The 19,377-nt window shown below is 38.9% G+C and overlaps 1 protein-coding gene across 10 annotated transcripts in view; it reads left to right on the plus strand.

The window, feature by feature from the left end:
• Positions 1 to 19,377, plus strand: part of GTDC1 (glycosyltransferase like domain containing 1) — a 172,534-nt gene that overhangs the window by 16,349 nt on the left and 136,808 nt on the right. For 7 of the 10 annotated variants that reach the window (XM_039554862.1, XM_039554866.1, XM_039554867.1 and 4 more), the window contains one exon: positions 6,819 to 7,007. The exons of 2 other annotated variants lie outside the window; for them this stretch is intronic. The gene's annotated coding sequence lies outside the window, so the exon portion shown is untranslated. Of the gene's footprint in view, positions 1 to 6,818; positions 7,008 to 7,358; positions 7,479 to 19,377 lie in introns of all 10 variants that reach the window. One more of the 10 variants, XM_039554864.1, reaches the window with a different exon arrangement.

Raw genomic sequence — 19,377 nt, forward strand, 5'->3', positions numbered from 1 at the left:
CGAGGGGCATCCTCTCTGGGTTGTCCACAGTGTATTTGGTCAAGAAAAGAAATAGTTTAAGGAATGTGACGTGTGGTTCTTGATGCAGAAAAAAAGCTTCTCTGTGCTTAATACATTGGAAAACATTTGTTCAACAGCAAGTCTCCCCTATGCAAAATTTGCTCCTGTAGTATTATTAAGGTCAGTATCCACGTAGGTTCTCATCCATACCCAGTGTGGTGCCTGAGGTCAGCCTTGGCTTGTAAGTGCAACTGTAAGGAATGTTTTGTCTGGTCCTGTTAAAAAGCATCTCTGTAAGTTGTTTGTTTAGAAACTTATTTACTCCTACTCTTCCTGGGCTTGTCTTCAGTTCCTGCTTTAAATGAAACGTTGTGTCTTGCTTCACAAGGTTTGTGGAAATAATCCTTACTTGTATACATATGCTCATTGACTGCTTTTTTGGTATTAATTTGAAGGTGAATGTTTTCAGTTCTGAATGTTTAGTAGACTTTTCTGTGTGAAAAAATGTGTTGTGAGTTTTGTGGGAATAATGACTGTGTTGTAAATTGATGAGTACTAGAGTCTGTGATCCAGAGAGGAATTACCAAAATGCTGTTTCATAAAAATCAAATGAACTCTGTGACTGATCAAGTGGGCAAGTTCACATGTCCCTGTAGTTCTCTGAACATCCTGGCTTGACTCATTACTACTAGAAAGGTGTCTGCACTTCATCATGTGTTGGCATGTTCTCAGCATTCCTCCTCTGTATTATTTCTTGATAGTTCTTTCATTAATCCATCAAAAGTGCTGGGCTGCTTAATGGAGTCAGAATAAAAATAATGCATTTTCAGAAAGTCTTCCAGTGTGTTCTGTTTGCTTTCTGCATCTCACTTAAGTGTTAATCAATTAAGTGATTCTGATTCTAGTCACTCTCCAGGTTAGATCTCAGCGATATGGGGATGGATAAATGTACTCTGTAAATTAGGTGTGAAACGGTTGGGGAAATGCACAAGCTGGTGCTCTGCAGAGCCAAGGCAGGTCTGGCTGGGCTTTATTTTAGCTCATGTGTGGGCAGGCTGGCAAGGCTAGTGCTGAGCTGGAGACAAGTGGATATCCTGGGAAGAAATTACTCCCGTAGGAAAACACTCAGGGTGTTCATTTTTTACCTGCTTTTTTCTATCTGTTTATTACTTGAGTTCTGTTACCTGTTCTGTTCTTCTGGGTTTTTTTTTTCAATTCTAAAATTCTGAGTCACAGGCCATCAGGTGCCACAGTTTTGATTATAAACAGGACCAGAGTATTGTAACAAAAAATTGTTGCCAATTCTCTTTATGGATTCTGCCTAAAAAGTAAAGCTTAATTTATGATATTACATAGACAGTGAAAATAAAGCTTTGTGTTTCTTAGGTATCATATTATTTCAAAATTAGATTTATTATAGGTATATTATAAAAAGCAAAATTGCAGCTCAGAGTGACTCTTCACTGGAAGTGAATGTCTCCTGAAGATGCCCAGAATAATCTGATTGAACTGGCCTGGGTATAATTATTTGATATTGATAGAAATATTGGTTATTGATAGAAATACATTTATGTGCTGTGTGAACAATGGAAAAAGATCAGAAGTAAAGGTGCAGCTGCCTCCACTTTCCTGGTAAAGAATGTTTCAGTCCTGGAAACCCAGCCATGGCAGATGGCAGATACCAGGGATGGAGACCTGGGCCTGCTGTAGTTTCCACTTAAGATCTGTCCCCAAAATTCTTTCACCCACTCTGAAATAATTTCATTGAATGCATCTTACCCCTAGCATTCACATATTCAGCAGCCTGCAAGTTCTGCTCAAGCTGTGAGGTTTAGAGAGTGTTTAATGTTCTGTTTAAAGGTGAGGTTCCTGTTACATTTTTTTCTTTAAATTTTATGAGCATTTTATATAATGATGTTCCTGTCATGCTTTTGGCCATGAATCAGCACAGCATTTCTGTGCAGGCTTTAATTGAAGTGTGGAGTTGTCTTGCTGTGCAAATGTTGAAGTCAGTGAGACTATTAATTAAAATTAAGTATCTGCATAAGTGCTTTTTCTAAAAATAAGTTGCTTCATAACAGCTTTGGGCCATATTTGGGAAGGAGGGGGTTGTTTTTTCAAACTTTGGAAATAGGTATATAATTCTCTCTGAACTGCATGATGGTAAAATGTAGCAGCAATACCAGAGGGCAGAATGTTCATGGGAAGAAGTGTGAGCTTTCTGCCTTGTCAGATGTCACCTAAGCTGCTATTTATTGATTTTAAAACAGGATAAAACTGTTATGGCTCTTGTATTGCACAGAGAGTGGTGGAAAACTTTAGAAGTTACTGCTTAAACTGCCACTGTAGTGGAAGCACACAAGTGACAGGAATAAATCAGTTCTTCATCTTTCTTACCAAGTGCCTGGTTACAACTCTGTTTTTCTTCCATTAGCTAGAGTAGGAGCACCTCAGAGTGAGACTCCTTAGCTACTTGTGCTGTGTGTCATTTGTTTTCTAGCTGTAGTTGAAGCCATTAAAAACAATACCAGGGAATACTGAGCTGTGATTTTTCCCTGTATGTATTAGACAATTTACAATACAAATTTACTGTACAATTTATCTTACAAAATTATCTGATTTAATAATTCCCATGGCACCTTGGCAAAATAGCATCCTTTTACCTCCTCAGTCTGGCTCTTTACCAAACTCACTTTATCATGCCAGCTTGTTACCTTTTTTCTGATTTCTTTCAAAAATAGACTCCTTACAAGCTCTAGCATTCCCCACCTGCAGCAAACCAATAAATTAATAGTGGAGGGAAGAGATCACTGGAAACATGGCTAAGAGGAATGTGCACCAAGCTGCCTGTGCTGTCAGGTTTTCTCATTGCACCTGTCTATACCAACACTGCTCTGAAGATCTCTGACCTGCCTTTTTTCAGGTGTATGTGGTGTGTGTAAAGCAGTGGCCTCAGAGTTAAGCAGGAAAAAAGATGAGGGACCTTATTTCACTTGATGCCAGCTGGGATGAAGCCTTGTTTGCCTGAGGTCACACAGAGATCTGATGCAGGGTTGGAGCACAGGTGTTTTCTGACCACAGGATGATTTTTCTGAGGTGCTTCAGCACGACGTGTGTTGATATCCCCAAGCTGTTGGTTTCTTACTGCTGCAGTTCTTAGACTTTTTCATTTATTTCATGATTAGTAGCAGAAACTGAGAATCCCATTTGTAAGTGAATACAGTGATTCTTGCTGAACATCATGTGGTTGTTTCTTAAAGTGGGGTTCTGTAGGTTCCTATTTCAAGTCATTATTATTGTTGATGGGGTTGCATTTGCTTAGTGTCACTGCTAAAAGTTTCTGTAAAGCACTGTCATGTGGACACAAAGCAAAATTTACATTGTTTGGGGAAAAATACCAATGTTGCCATCTTTGCTATGAGCACATCAGTTGCTCTTTATTGCTTTTTAAATTTGATTTTGTTGTAGTGTGGCAAGCTTTTCAATAAACATAGTGGTTTCATTTATATAACAGTAGAATTATTGTTAATGCCCAGTTTCATACTGCGAATTACGTATGTAATATTGTGTCCAGTGGGATCCTGTATCACAGAATTTGCATAGTTATAGTGCTGGTGACATCGTATCTCATACAAAGAACCCAGGGACCTGATACAATATCAGTAAAACTGTCTCCTAGGTATGATTCAAACAGTTTTATTAGCAACATATGGGGTATGAAGGAGCCACAGAGGGTAGTTTTGAGTGTAAGGGTGCTGGCCTATCTTTTTCAGCCTGTAATTATATCAGTCCTCTTCTATGGCATTATTTGTTGCTGCTCTGGGATTGCAGAAAAATAACTACTAATATGATGACACAAAGGATCAGAATAAATTATAATTGTTGACTTTACAAGAAAATTCATTGGCAAAAAGGCTTACTGTCCTACGCTCGGTGTCATTTCTGGTGCAGCTTCAGCGCTATGCCACTGCACTAAATAATATGGTTTTGAAAGTGCTAGGCTTTTCTGGCAACCTTATCCTGCTGTATTGGATGCTTTTGTGATCTGACAGATACAAGGAAGAAACTTTTTTGGCTGCATTTTGGTTTTAAATCTTAAGCTAAAGGAGTGCGTTTTGTTTAATTGATGGTGGGATATTGAACTCTTGTTCCCCAAATGGAACATATTCTAATTAATCATCTTGAAATAAAGAGTTCATAATTTAAATTATGACATTAAAAACTTGCGAAAATATAATTAGAAAATTATAGTAGTGCTCTGTTTAGTTGTACTTCTTAAAGGCATGAAATATAAAAAAATAACTTCTTCATGTTGTAAAAACGATAAAAGTTTGGGGGTTTAATGTTTCTGCCAGTTGGCTGAACTGAAGAGCCACAGTGTGTATGTCGCTATTAAAGAAAAATTCTATTTGACTACTTCCCAGATAACTTCTTAAAATCCATATGTTTTAAAAACACAGGGCTGAGCAATGTCTCTTTGCACAAGAGCCTGTGTAGGGAATTGGGACTGTTACCTGGATTCTACTCAGAGTTACTTCTGAATTTTTTTTATTCTTCATTGATGTTCAGCATGGAAAAAGCAGTCTGGGATCTCTGTGCTGCTTCACTGATGTGGAAGCATCTTTTCATCCATTTTTTTCCATTTTGTACTGTGGTTCCAATAATAATAAATATAAAAATTTATTTGGAAGAGATCCTTAGAATTATTCATCCCTTGTTTTCAGGTAGGATGAAACTTTTTTGAATCGTTCCTGACTTAATCATACATTAAAAAAGATAGTAAAAAAAAAAGAAACTAATTTATAACTTAATTGCTAATCTTTCTTGGAGTTCAAGCTCTCTGCTGGCACTTCATTGTTTTATGAGCTTTTCTGACTTCCAGAAACTTTTGAAGATAATTGCAGGTGATTGAGGAGCTGTTTTAACTTGTTCCCATAGTTTCCAAGAGTAAAAGACCTCAGACTTGGCCAGTTTGTATCTGTTTTGAAAAATATGTTCTCATCCTATATCTGCTTTATCTCTTTGGAAGCTTGGACTGGAAACTCTCACAGATCTGCTGCTGTTGAGAATGTCAAGTTCTTCCGTGAAAATTGAAGTAAAAGCGTATTAAGCCTTGTAATTTTGAGAAATAAGTAGAAACATGTAGTGGGACTTGTGATTGAGAAGTGGGCAGATGTCAACTTGTAGGTGCATAAACATCACAATCTTCTGATCTTTGTGTCTAATGCAGTTGCTCCCCTGGCTCCAACACAACCAGCTACAGGGTGAAATGGTCATTTTCAGTGTGCCTCAAAGTCAGCTTGCTCTTTAGACATCATTAAGCATAAACTTGTACTGCTTTAATGTCATTTTTGTGCCTTTTTAATGTCATTTTGCTTTTTTCATATTGTTTCTCCTTTCCCATATCATTTTTTGTTTGGAGTAGAAAGTTCACACCCACTTTGCTAAAGATGGTAAAGGAGTGATTTCTGAAATTAACTATTAAATAAAAAAAGTTATATAAACATATCTGGACATCACATCATAGGGACTTCAGAGCTGTCTCAGGAGCCTCTAGAGCCACTCATGTTAATTGTTGCATATCTTGTAAATGTGTTTATTTCAAAGTACTGGAAGCCTTCCAAGAAATTTCTGTATTTAAAAGGGCAAAAAGGATGTCACAGTGGATTTAGCCCAGGACAAAATAAAGTAAAGGTTAACTTGGACTTCCATCAGTGAAAGCTTAAAAGCTAAAAAAAAAAAAAAAAAAAAAAATGCTGGTCACTACGGTTTTGTGATAGAAGGATTTGTGAGACAAAGCTGATTTTTTTTTTTTAGTAGGATTGCATGTGTGGCCTTTACTGCTATGTTTAACTAATTTCTTTTGAAGCATTAAGTCTTTGCAATGCACTATTTTGATATAAAAACTTAGGTTATATGTAGCTGAGACAGAAAAGATTAAAAATGCCCTGTTTCTTAAAGTAATTTTAATGAGATGAGAAAGGCCTGCATCTTCTAGTTCTCCAATGTGTTTATGGCCCACTTAATCAGCAATTTCATTAGTGATTTAATTTTTGCTGCTTTATTTTTCAGATGATGCAAAGAATACTGGAGAAACACATCTGCAGTTAGTCATGTAGTTCAGTCATCAAAATACAGTAAAACTGTAGCTGGTAGAGAAAACAGGTTGGGAAACCCCACTGTGCGAATGCAGGGGTGACACGAGGAGAGGCAGAGAGAGCTAGGACGGTTCAGCCTTGAGATGAGTGGGCTCAGGGGCACAAACTGAAATAGAGGAAATTCTGACAAAATGAGAAGTTTTTTGCTGTGAGTGACTAAAGTTGCGCCTCAGAGGCTCCATCTATGGAGATGCTCAGAACTGGAGGTGGTCCTGGGGGCCCTCCTGTTCTCTGGTTTGAGCAGAGGGTTTGGACTGGTTGTTCTCTGGAGATCCAGAAGGGGGGTCACCTGTCTGTTGCCTTTATTTGATCTGTCTTCACTGATGTTGTTAGACTACAGAAGGTATTTGGGATAAATATTTGTATGATGTAGTATTGGGCAGTATTTGGATGGAACTTCTTCACAGAATCACTGAATGGTTTGGGTTGGAAGGGACCTTAAAGATCATCCAATTCCAACCCCCTGCCACAGGCAGGGACACCTTTCACTAGACCAGGTTGTTCCAAGCTCCATCCAGGGCTGGTCTTGAGCATTTCCAGGGACTGGGAGACCACAACCTCTCTGGACAACATTTAGTCTCTTCTAAACCTAAAACAGTTAGAAAGTTAGACCAGATGAGCTTAAACTATCTTTTCCTTTCTCCCCCCAACTCTGTTTAGATTAAAGAACTCTACTACAATCAGGAAAATTGCACATTGCCAGCTGTCCATTGGACTGGAGCAGATAGGATGGATTGGAAGAGGTACTGCTCACCACTGAGATCCATAGCCAAGATTCCCAAACTGCTTTGGTGAAAACCTCTGAAGCAGCACCGCCTGGTATTTCACTGCTCCCATTTTTGGATGCAGGTAATAATGCTTCTGATAAATATGATGTGTTTGTTAGATGAAAAGGGGAGAGAGTTCCCTGTTTGAGAGGCTTGATGGGTTTGGAATTCTTGGTGTTAGTAGATGCCTACTAATGATTTTTTACTCTGCTTGCCCTGAAATGATGGCACGGTTCACATTGTGCTTCCAGTGTTTGGTAAGTGTGACAAGGTTGCAGGCTTTGGGAGTCAAAGGAATCTTTCCTTTGAGACACAATTAGCAACATGTTTGATTTCTGGTTTTCTCCTTTTTAATCAAAGCCTGGATTCATGTGGTTGCAGCAGAGGTGGGAGATGTTAAGATCATGAATGACATGTGTCTGTTAACAATTAGGCTGCACCTGTAATTCAAGTAGACTGGCTTCATGTGGCTGTAAAAGAGTGACAGACCTAAATGACAGCTGGGACCTACAGCAGAGTAGGAAGAGATGACCAAAAATATTTGGCCATTCAGGTATATATTTATTTAACACCCCACTGCCTCTCCGCCCCCCCCCCCCCCCCGTCAATATATGTTCAAACTAATTGTAGTCAGCAGTGAATTGAGATTGTATTTTTTATACTTTTGGTGTGAAAAATTAGTTTTCCTCACACTGAGAATTAATAAATTTGGTTGTATCTTCAAGTTGAAATGTGCCTCTAAAACCGCTCTAAGTGTGGTCTGTTTAAGGAAACAAGCTGGTGTGACATAGGGTGTGTCAGTGCCATTCCTTCTCTCCCCTTTCTTTTCCAGTAACTTCTGAATTCATCAGGCAACCTGTACTGCATTTAACAGAAGAGTAGGTGCTACAGGAAATAACAGACTTTCAGCTACTCACATGAAATCCATGCCAAGGACTCTATATTTTTAAGCTGTGAATTCATTTATGATTAATGTTTTAATTATTTGTTTGTGTCCTAATTTCTGCCATGTTTCAAATTTAATTAAGTTTGAGATACAGGAGTAAGCAACAAACTCCAGGCCCTTCCTTCTTTCTTAAATTGCTTACAACCACCACAGTGCTTTCTCGATGGGGAATTTTGCCAGAGCTGTGATGCCTCTGACACTGCTTCTTGCACAGAAGTAGCCTCAGGAGTTGGGCAGAGATGACAGTCACAGAACCATAAAGGAGTGTTGTGTTCTGGTGTGTGTCAGCAGGTGGAAGGGGCCATGAAGGACACCCCTGTCCTGAGCTGGGGATAAACAGCCTCATGTGGGAAGAACAGTATCTCTCTCTCCCTCCCTCCCTCCCTCCCTCTCCCAAGTGAGAGAACTTGATGTGATGAGAGAAAAAAAGAAATTCAGTTCACACAAATATTACATATTGTGTAATTTTTTTACCACAAACTGTAAAAATTGTGCATTTTGAATTCCTCCTAATGTCCAGCCATCTGTGATTTGCATTATATAGGATAAGGTTTTCAAAACTTTGAGTCTTTGAACTGCCATTGTCAGAAATGGTTTAAATATTCAGGTGCCCAAGTCTCATTGCAACTCCATGAAACTTTCACCTTCTCCTCTGAAACTGGAGCTCAAAGTTACCCGAGTACTTTTTCTGGAATACTTTAATTATGCACAATTTCCTCTGGTGTGGAGCACAGACACTGAAATACCTTGAGCACACATAAAGCAATCACGAGCCTGAGGGCAGATGGGTGTTCTTTGGGGTGAGTGGAGATCAGGTGGAGACCACCAGTGCTGCCCTTGGAGGTGACCAACTTCCAGTATCTCATTATTCCAGGTATATTCTGGGTAGGTAAACACAACTTGTTCATCTGTGACTTGTTTTATGCTACAGTGTGCAGTTAAGTGGCTCCATAAATGTTACTGATTTCCATGCGTAGGCTTTGGTACCCAAGTGTTACTGTTAAGGGTAAAAAAAAATAGAGGGTTGGTGTCAGCCTACATAATTTTTCAAAATTATTGGAGGCTTACAAATGATGAAGCTTAATTTAAAACCAGGAAAGGAAGAAATTCTTCCCTGGGAGGGCAATGAGGCCCTTGGACAGGTTGCCCAGAGAAGCTGTGGCTGCCCCTGGATCCATGGAAGTGTCCAAGGCCATGTTGAATGGGGCTTGGAGCACCCTGGGGTAGTGGAAAGATCCCCTGCCCATGGCAGGGATTTGGAACAAGATGTTCTTGAAGGTCCCTTCCAATCCAAATTATTCTGATATTTTGAAGTCTTCTATTGCTCTGTAGGTTATTACTGCTGGAAGCTTTTTTTTTTCCTGAATTATGAAAACACCAGCACTTTAAAATCTGAGGTACATGTCTTAGTGCAAAGCACAACAATATCCTGTGTTCAAACAGCAGCAGTCAGGAAGGAGCACAGACACTTGAATCGTGTGGTTGCTTCTGTGAGTGTGCTTCAGAGACTATAATGAGAACCCTTTCTCACACTTTCCCCCATGCAGAAGAAGAGGCAAGTGCAGACCTTGAGATGGTGCATGGTTTGTACTCATATCTGTTTATACATAGGCTGATAGGGTTTTTTTTTCTGACAACTTAAATTTGAATATTATCTACTGGAAATTGCACAGGATTCTGGTAAACAGCTAATAATTATTTTTAGGTGATTTCCAGTGTGTAATCTCATTAACTCACTGTTTCAGCGTATTTGGTGACACTGTCTTAATTCTTGTTTTTGTTAATGAGACAATGCAGGGGTAGTTACTCAGATGTTTGCTAGGGAACAGCAGCTGGATGGGTGCTAGCTGGAACCTGCCAGTTCAGCTGGGACAACATGCTTGGTAGGACCCTGGTGTAGTCAGAATACTTCTTGCAGAACTAAATCTTAAAATACCAATTTTGTCTTGTATCTTTTATTGTTTGGGGGGGGTTTATTTTTTAATTTTTCATGAATATGTTCATATAGCAGAGCAATTCTAAGCATGTCTTACGGGCACACTTACAAACAATTCAAAAATATTGCTTAGGGATGGGCTCAAAGTCTTCAAAATATGTACTTTATATTAAAATGTGTATTTTTATTTATATACATCCCTTCACTTATGGTTATTTAACTTTTACTGGCTTAGAGACCCCGTAGCAGAATAGGGGTGTGGATCTGTAGGAAGCAATATTCTCACTGAGTTAAAGTCTGTGCAGAACTCTTGATCCTGGCTCACCTGGAGCATCAAAGTTGTGGAACAAACCCTGAATTTTAGAATGTGATAGTTTTGAAGCACTGAATGAGCTTTCTGGGCTGACTGGTTCATCTCAGGTTAGAATGGAAACTAAAACCCCTCCCTGCATCTAGAGGGGGAAGCCTAAAGAGGAAATAATGACTTAAAATATGCTTTCATCTGCTGTACTGAAAGAAGATAAAGGTGGGTTGGTTTTTTTTTAAACTTTTTATGCAGACAAGCTGTGTTTTGTCATGTAGCTTTTTGGCAATTTATTTACAGTCTTAAAAATGCATAAGTTATTCTATGGTACTGAAAGCATTTGACAAGACCTAATTGTGTGTTCTGTGGTCAGCAAAAACTTTCTGGTTGGGGTTGCATGTTTTTAGTCTGTAAGGCTATTGGCAGCTGAAAGAGTTGTCTTTCTATATCTTTTGTGAAGCTGTAATGAAAATGAAGTTATCATTGTGAAACTTCCAGTTTTGACAGTGAGAATGACCCTTTGATCTCTGAAGGCTGCTGGACTCTTCCATACAAGTTGAAACCATAAACGTTTTATGGCACAAGATGAGTTGCTGGGACCAAACATAAATTTTAGAAAGAAAAAGAAAAAAAAATTGAGTGAATGCCTGCATTCTTGAAGGTATTGAATTGCTGCAGTAAAGAACAGCCATATGGTATTTTGGTAACTTCTGTGCATTGGAAAATTATAGATTACAGGTGAATTGGGCCTGCAGACATTCTGTGTGCAGGATCAAGTTTATTTTAGTAAAATAACACTTTTTGTTCAGCTTGCTTTGTCCAGACTGCTGAAGAATTTTGCCTATTATTCTATGTATTAGTCATTAGTGGAGGGAGAATGGACTCCAAGACCATGGGCCAAAACCAGAGTCTGTAGCTTTCTTTTTTGCGTAGAAGAGCGTGCAGGGAGAAGAACATTTTCCTGTTCCTTCTTTGAAAATGAAAACAAAGGAGATTGACATCCTTTTACTCTTTCAGTCAAGTGTCACTCATCCTGAAGTTGTAATAATCAATTCAGAATGGCTACTTACACTTCTTTACAAAATTGGATGAAAGAGCTTTGCAGATAACTTAAAGCCCACAGGAAAAGAAAAAGCTCATAACTTCATAACTCTAAACTGAATTAGTTGTTTCTTTGAATTGCTTGTTTTTAGTCATGTTGCCATAGGTATCAAAGCAGTGAGCTATTATCATTCCTTTGTAAGGATTGCTGCTGTTTTATATTCATGATCAAAGGATGGGTCTGCAGACACAGAAGGGAAGGTGTGTTGTTTCACAGATATGCAAACACACCTAGAGAGAGTCGGCCCAGGTACTGTGGATGCTCTGGCAGGGATTTGCAGATGGCAGCAGCATCAGTGTGTTTCTGAAAATCTTTATCTTGGTTGCTAAAGCTTTTTTCTGAGTTTTTTTTAATCTCTGCCAGCTAAAACTCTCTCAGATACTGTTGCTCCCTGTGCTTAGAGCTTTGTCTTGCTGTTTGGAAAGACCTGGTGCGTTAACTGCCACTGAGTATTAGTGATACATCCTGCTCTTACTGACCTGTGTTCAGCTCTGCTTTACCCAAAATGATGTCTCCATCTGAAGTGATTTGCAAAAACCTGCTGGAACAGCTTGCCCAGAGAAGCTGTGGCTGCCCCATCCCTGGGAGTGTTCAAGGCCAGGAGGGATGGGGCTTTTGGAGCAGCCTGGCATAGTGGAAGGTGTCCGTGCCCATGGCAGGAGATTTGGAACAAGATGATCTTTAAAGTCCATTCCCACCCAAACCATTCTGTGGTCAAGGAACAAATAGAAAACATTAATTTGGGCATCAGAGATAACAATGTATCAAGTGTTATTGCAATACATACTAAGAAGTTTTGGCTTAACCTTGTGTGTTATTTTGCCAGTAATTAAAGTGTGGGCCTCTCTTCCACCTGCTGCTGCTCCCCATCACAAAGAAGTGATTGTTCTATTTATTTTCAATAAGCATATCTAGTCAAGTCATGAAAACACAACCTAAATGAGCAGAGCCCCCAACTCACACTTGCAAGCAGAGCTGTTGGAACCTGTAGAGATTCTTGTACCAAACCCAGGGTATTTGAGGATGATTGTTATTGTTTTTACACTTATGTCTTTTTGTACTGTTTTTATTTAGTGTCATTTCACTAAATAAAGGTTTAGTTTAATCCTAACTTGAAAGACCTGCTTTAAAGCTGCATGCAGTGACTGATTTTCTTTTGAAGACTTGAATCTATTTGCAGAATCTCACTACTGTTTTTAACTAACTTCTTTGCAATGTTTTCTTTCAACTTTGGGAATTCATTAGCTGTAAACCACGTGTAAAATGTCTTCAGTCTTTGAACTGATGTTTTATTTAGAAGCCTGGCATATCTGTGAAGCTAAATTAAAAACAAAAAGCCATTTAGTGAGGAAATAGTTAATGAAAAAACATTACAAATAGTATTTGAAGAGGCTGTTAGTGTGCTCAGGAAGTTTTCATTTTCTATAATTTGCTGCCTCATTATTTGTAGTAGTGAAACTGTTCCTTACCAATCATACCAATCCCTTACATGAAGAAATGAAAGTGGGGTTTACAGCTCTGAGTGGAAAATACTGAGTTAGTCTTACTTGGGCCATATTCTGCATTGAAGTGAAATGTTAAGAACCCAAAGTATTGCCTGGAGTGATCATTTTCATAGGATTGCAAACAGGATTCTTAGTATCTTTTTGGAATGGCTAAAATTCCCCACAGTTTGAGACTAAGTGCACCTCAAAACTTGATATCAGCTAATCAAAAATTGGAGTGAAATAACCCAGAGGTGAGTATTCAGAGAGCTACACTGGTGGTGCTGGTGGATAGTGTTCTCTCCCCAGTTGTGTTATGGGGCAATTTTTGCTCTGTTATTTCAAGATTAGGATTTTGGTGGTCACTTTACCATGGATGGTTGAACTTAAGAATCTTCTAGTTTGAATAATTATGCTTTACCTCCTTTTTCCAGTCCCAAAATACCCGCTTTTTTTAGTGCCATCAATGCATAAATTCACAGTGGATAAATTGTAAGGTGATTTTGTTTTTAATCAGTCATTGAGGTAGATGTTTTAAAAATTTTGAAAAGTTAAGCTGCTTACATAAAAAGTTGCTGACTTGCACTTTTTTGTGTTTTATGAAGCATTGACATTTTTGTCAAAAAACTGTGTGCTAACTGACAGGTGAACATGATTAGAGGGATGGAGTGAATCTCCTACAAGGAAAAGCTAAGAGTTGGGATTGTTCAGCCTGGAAAAGAGAAACTTCAGGGTGATATAATTGCGAACTTCCAGTACCTGAAGGGAGCCAACAAAATTGAGAGAGACAATTTACATGGGCATGGAGTGACCAAGGGGGAATGGATTTGCACTGAGAGAGGACAGGGTGAGATGGGATATTGGGAAGGAATTCCTCCCTGGGAGAGTAGTGAGGCCCTGGCACAGGGTGCCCAGAGAAGCTGTGGCTGCCCCTGGATCCCTGGCAGTGTCCCAAGCCCGGCTGGATGGGGCTTGGAGCAAGCTGGGGTAGTGGAAGGTGTCCCTGCCCATGGCAGGGGTTGGAATGAGATGAACTTTATGGTCCCTTCCAACCCAAACCATTCCATGATTTTGTCTCTTAGCAAACAATATAAAATCACTATTTGCAAGTACATTTTGTAACTGCTGCTTCTTCCTAAGCAACATCTTTCAGAAGGTTCAGTGTGTTCTCTTTGAATATAAAGCAGTTTGGTAACACTGGAAATGCTTTAGAGAACAGCAGCGAGTTCTTATACTGAAAGACTTGAAGAGGCAATACATTAGGCTAAAAGCAGTGGCAGTACCTGCAGAGCTCACTGTACATGCCCTTAAGCAAAAGATAATAATTAGTTGTATTCCCCTGCAAACCTGCCCAAGTGTCGATGTTTATGAATTGCGAAGATCACCAACTCGAGCTCCGAGCTGCCAGAGTTGTTTATGCCCTTTCAATTTTTAATGTACCTATAAGATGTTTTGATGAGGGCATTTAATCCAATGGGATTTGCATACCATGATCATACCTCTGGTGATTCCAGCACAAAAGTGGGGGTAGTTCTTCAAAATATTGTAAGTGCTAACTTCCACTTCAGTATTAATAATGAACATTAAGAACGTCTCTGAAAATCTTCAGATTTCGTTGGCTGAGCAGGATTTGGTTGTTTGTAGGATGATGGTCATTAAAAGTGGTGAAGTATTGGCTGTTGGGTAGCCTGAGGAGTGAGAAGTTGCTCACAGCTTGGGGATACCTGCTTTGCTAATTAGTTTGTACACATTCAGCTCAGGCGATTTGCACTTCAGTCAAAAGGAAATATTTGACTAGAATTGACTTTCCCTGGCATTCTGGTACAGTGGGTGTTGGTGCTGTGTTCCCTGAAACCACAGGTGTAAGAACTTTGGTTTAAATAAAAAGTAAATGATAATAGCAGCAGGGTAGGAGTAGTTTTTTGTGTGTGTAATTTGTAATACATTTAAAAATATGTACTGTGTGTATACATATAATTAGATGTATAATTTTACCATGTATATTTTAAAGCACATGCATGCAGGCTCCTTAAAGTTTAACCATTTTGTTATTTCAGGAGTCTTAATGTTTTGTTGGATATTCTTGTAAATATAGCAAGACTGGTAAAAAATAAGGTAAAAGCTGGGTCTGTGCAGAGCCTCCTTGTGCCAAATATTCCGTGCTTGGAGATGTGGTGAGCAGGTGGGTGGCCTTGTATTAGCTGAATTTGGGGGCAAAGAAGTAGAACTTTTTCTTTTTTTATCTGTAAGATGTTCATGTGAAGTCTTCATATGAAAGCTCCCTGGGTTATCAGGTTTGACTTCTGCTTAGCAAAAGAACCATAAATTTCCACTTGGGGATGGAAGGAAGTAACGTAATTATTAATATTAATTACAATTATTTTCACAGAATTACAAAATGATTTGGGTTGGAAGGAACCCTAAAGACCTTCTAGTTGGTTTTGGTGAGTTATAATAAGATATTAGGGGGAAAAAAGAGATCATGGGACTATATATTACCTGAGCTGTATTTAAGCCAATTTAAATCTGAGCTACCTCCAGTGGAGGATAAGAGTGGGAGGAGTTTTTCACCAGGCAAGGCAAAATATCAACATGACAAATTATACTGTAGCAGGGCTGAGGAGATACAGCTAATTCCTGAGCTGCAGAGCAAGTGTTTAAGAACTGTGGTAAGACTATCCCCAATATAAATATAGGTCATAGTATTTTGGTGTAATTCCATTAGTTGTCATGGCTCTGTTTAGGAGATCCCATTGTGCCAGTGTTTGCATGGGACAGTGCTGGTAGCTTCGTGTGGAGAACGAATCTAAAGCTGGGACATGTTTGGAACAGGTATTGTTCATCATCTTATGTAAGAATATGCATGTGTATATAATACTTGTTTGTAAACATAAACCAGGTGACAATGTTATTATGCAATGAATATTATATAATACATCAAAATATATAATATGACACGTAGACGATTCCATGTAAACCCAGTTCTGGGAGTTCTCATGTGAGTAGGTGCAGCTCGAGGGAGGCTGGCAGAAGCAGACCTGGTGTATTTTTTAGAAGCCTTTGGTTAACAGCAGCCCTATTTCAGCCACGTGTTTTTCTGGAAAACAGCCTTTTCTTAGAAAATTTTAAGCCAACTGGCATTTAACTTCTGTTCTGTAGCAGATAAGAATTTTTTTAGATCACAGGAGATAGTGTATCATATGTTGGTAGCCTCCATCACAGTTTCTCAGTAAATCTCTGCTAGTAGGTTTTGTAAAGCTTTAATTATGATCTCGTAACGTAAAATAAATTAATTTAACCTTAAATATTTCTCAAATGGTCACGTGAGCAGAATCTTTCCTGCTGGACTTTCCTCCACTATTTACTTGTTTCTGGTTCTTCTGGTTAAAAAAAAAGTTACTCCTCTGCTCTAACAAATGTACGGAATTCACACCTTTTATTCATTCCCTGTTCTCAGATATAGCTACTTATTTTCTGAGCACTTAGAGCAGCAAAGTGATTTAATTCTGTCAAATGTAGCCCTATGTAGCACCTTATATTTCTTTTACTAATCATTTAGGTGCTGCTGGAAATCCCATAGTTTGCTAGATTTGTTAAAACTGAAGCATCTCTATAACAAAAAACAATTTTTTTTTTTGCAGCAAGAATTAGTGCAAAAAGTTATTTGGAACATTCCAACAAAATAATTGCCTTACTGATGTAATTTAATTGACATGAGATGTAGAATCCCAGTAACCTTTAGGCAGAAATAAATAAAATCTACAAGTAAAGAGTTTTATACATGCAAAGTATAAATGCCATGAACATAACTGATGCATTGAACAGCCTGAACAGCAGTTGTCAGAATTCTGCAAGAAAATTATTCCTCACAGTTGTGAAACATGAGGAAAAGCACTTTGTAGAGTCCCACCTAAACCCTGTAAACAGGGGATTTTTAGTTCTGCAAGAGGTGAGCAGTTGGTACAGTGTTACTACTTCTGTGATAGTTGATTCATCCCTTTGCTATGCAAATTCTAAGTATACAAGGATTCAGTACTTTTATTTAAGAAATATGCCTGCAGGCTGTATTGGTAAGCTTTAGGGAGATATCTGGTTTGGTGTGAAATAAATAGTTGTTCAAAGATCACATGAATTTATGTCTTAGAAGATGAAAAGTGATGCTGTGAGCGTTTTGAGAGTACCCCCCTGTACCCAAGCTTGCCACTTGGTTTTGGTTTCTCAAAGAAACTTCACCAACCTCATGGTAAATCACAGAGCAGCAATGTGTCACCTTGGAAATGCAAGAATGAGACACCCCAAGCTCTGGGTTTGGTTCTTGGAGTAAATCCTCTTTGGTCCTGGTTGAGGGAGTAGTTGCCTTTGCTCCAGCTTTTGTCTTCAGCCCCTTGGAGTGCTTAGCTTTTAATGAAGGGATTTAAATGCCATATTTCAGGTTTATGTGCAAGTTATAGGCATCCAAGTCTGCATATTTTGAATACAACAGGAGGAAAGAAAAACAAACCTGAAAGCATTTGAGTGAGAGACAGCTTTGGTATTTAAAGTTGGTGTTGAAGATTTGTCTTGCTAAAGAGAGCAAAGCATTTACTTAAAAGCTATTTGCTGCCTAACATGAGCCACATTTTAATACACAATTACAAAGTTATGATACAAATTTAATAAGATTTAGGTTGTAAAGCAGCAATTTGATTAAGCCCAGCCCCTCTTTATTCTGTTACTGTCAAAAATATTAATCAACTGCTCCCTACAGTGTGAAATTCACTCTTGGGGCAGTTTCACTGTCCTGTCTCTCACCCAGCACCATTCTTTCTGCAGTACTTTCTCTTCTGTTGCAGAGGAGCAGCATGTTTTGGAAATATTTATTTCTTTTCTGTGAATATCTTCGTTTATATAACTCTAGTGAGGACTTTTATGCCTTAATGATCTAAACTAAAGGGATTAACTTGATTGTGATCTTTCAGTATAGATGACTGCTACTTCTGACTTAAAGTGTAAATCAGCCCAGAAGTTTAAATGCTTGAACTTGTTTATTGTGTGCATACTTGGGTAATAGCCACTGACATTAATAATTCTGATGCTTGTCTATGTGAAAAAGTCATTACAGTGATCTAAAGAGCTGATGGAAATAAATTGCTGTTTTCTAGGTGAGGTGGCAGCAGCCCTTCCTCATGGGCCTCCTTGTGTCTCCCTTTCCTACCTCCCCCAAATGTACTCCCTCATCTTAACTTTGTCATTTTTAATTCTGTCCTATTGTTTCCATTGAGAGGGATTAGTAAAGATAAATTTTAGCTTTCCTAGCATTAACTTTAGCTTGTATCTGTCATATGTTTCCTAGTTGAACTAAATACTGCCTTTTTTTTTTAATTTTTTTTTTTTTTTTTACCCTGTCACACTTCATTTGAAAGAACCAGTCTACCTAGAGCTGGGTACTGGGTTTTCAGTGAGGAAAAATGATTATTAGTTGTATATGTTCAGAAGTTGGATTTTTTTTTTTTTTTTATGCTGCTAGCCTTTCCTGATTGTCACTGGCCATGAGAAGAGTGCAGAGCTGTGGGCCCCTGTGTCTGGTGCTGCTTGGTGGAGGTACAGCTGCAAGCCCAATGGCCTGAATGATGACCTCACCTGGCTGCTGGGAACTTCCAGATAGTGCCAATTAGGCATGGAAGCAATTAAAATAATATACTTGGCATGGGTGAGGCCACATTTCAAATGCTACATTCACTTTTGGGCCCCTCATGACAAGGTCATTGAGGGGCTGGATTGTGTCCAGAGAAAAGGAATGGAGCTGGGGAAGAGAGTCTGATGAGGAGCAGCTGGGGGGCTCAGCCTGGACAAAAGTCCTAAGTTGGTTGGACACACTTTTCAACAGCTTTTATGTAAAAATAAAAATATAATTTTATTGAAATGGAAACACATCACCAAACAACATGAAGGAAACTTAACCTGTGGGTCCTGGCCAGTCAGGATCTGTGTTACTGCATTTTTCCGTTAGTAAAAAGGCACTGTTTTTATTATTTGTAGAGAGGAAGAGCAGAAAATGGTATTTTATATAAAAGCTGCCTGTCTGCATCATGGCCTGTGCATGTGTGAGAGCTGATGTTTTCTGCTGTTGCTTTAGGTACAGATTTTTCTTTAGCACTTCCATGCTCAATTTGCTTTCCTGCCTTCTGATTTTACCTGTTCTGACAAAGAGTACACAGATAACTGTTAAAATATTAACAATTATTAGAAATTAACACGATATTTAGGGGTGGTTTTTGCTTCTGAATTTGACAAAATTGCTACATTTCATTTACATATTCAGGTTTTTTTAGGTAGTGATTTCCTCCTGTGTGCAAGTAATGCTCTTAGCAGCGACAGTGCTTTGAACTGTCACGTCATCCCATTTGAAGTTAATTACTCAAAAACTGGGGGGGTTTTCTTTTTTTCTATTTTTTTTTTTAACGTGAACCAGTTTTCCATCAAGCATCTCCCTCTGCTGAGGATGTCACTGTGAGGTAGGAATAACTGCAGTAAACTGAAGAGCAGAGCAGTTGAGCCTTTGATCTTGTGGAAATGTAAGCATGTGTTGGAGTTTGCACCGGCGCGTCCCCACCGGCTGCACGAGGCTTATGCTGCTGTGTTCCCGGGGTCCCTGGCTTGGGGGAGATTTGAGAAGTCCTTAGCAGGCTCGGCAGTAAAAC

Source organism: Corvus cornix, chromosome 7 (assembly GCF_000738735.6).
Source record: "Corvus cornix cornix isolate S_Up_H32 chromosome 7, ASM73873v5, whole genome shotgun sequence".
NCBI lineage: Eukaryota > Metazoa > Chordata > Aves > Passeriformes > Corvidae > Corvus > Corvus cornix.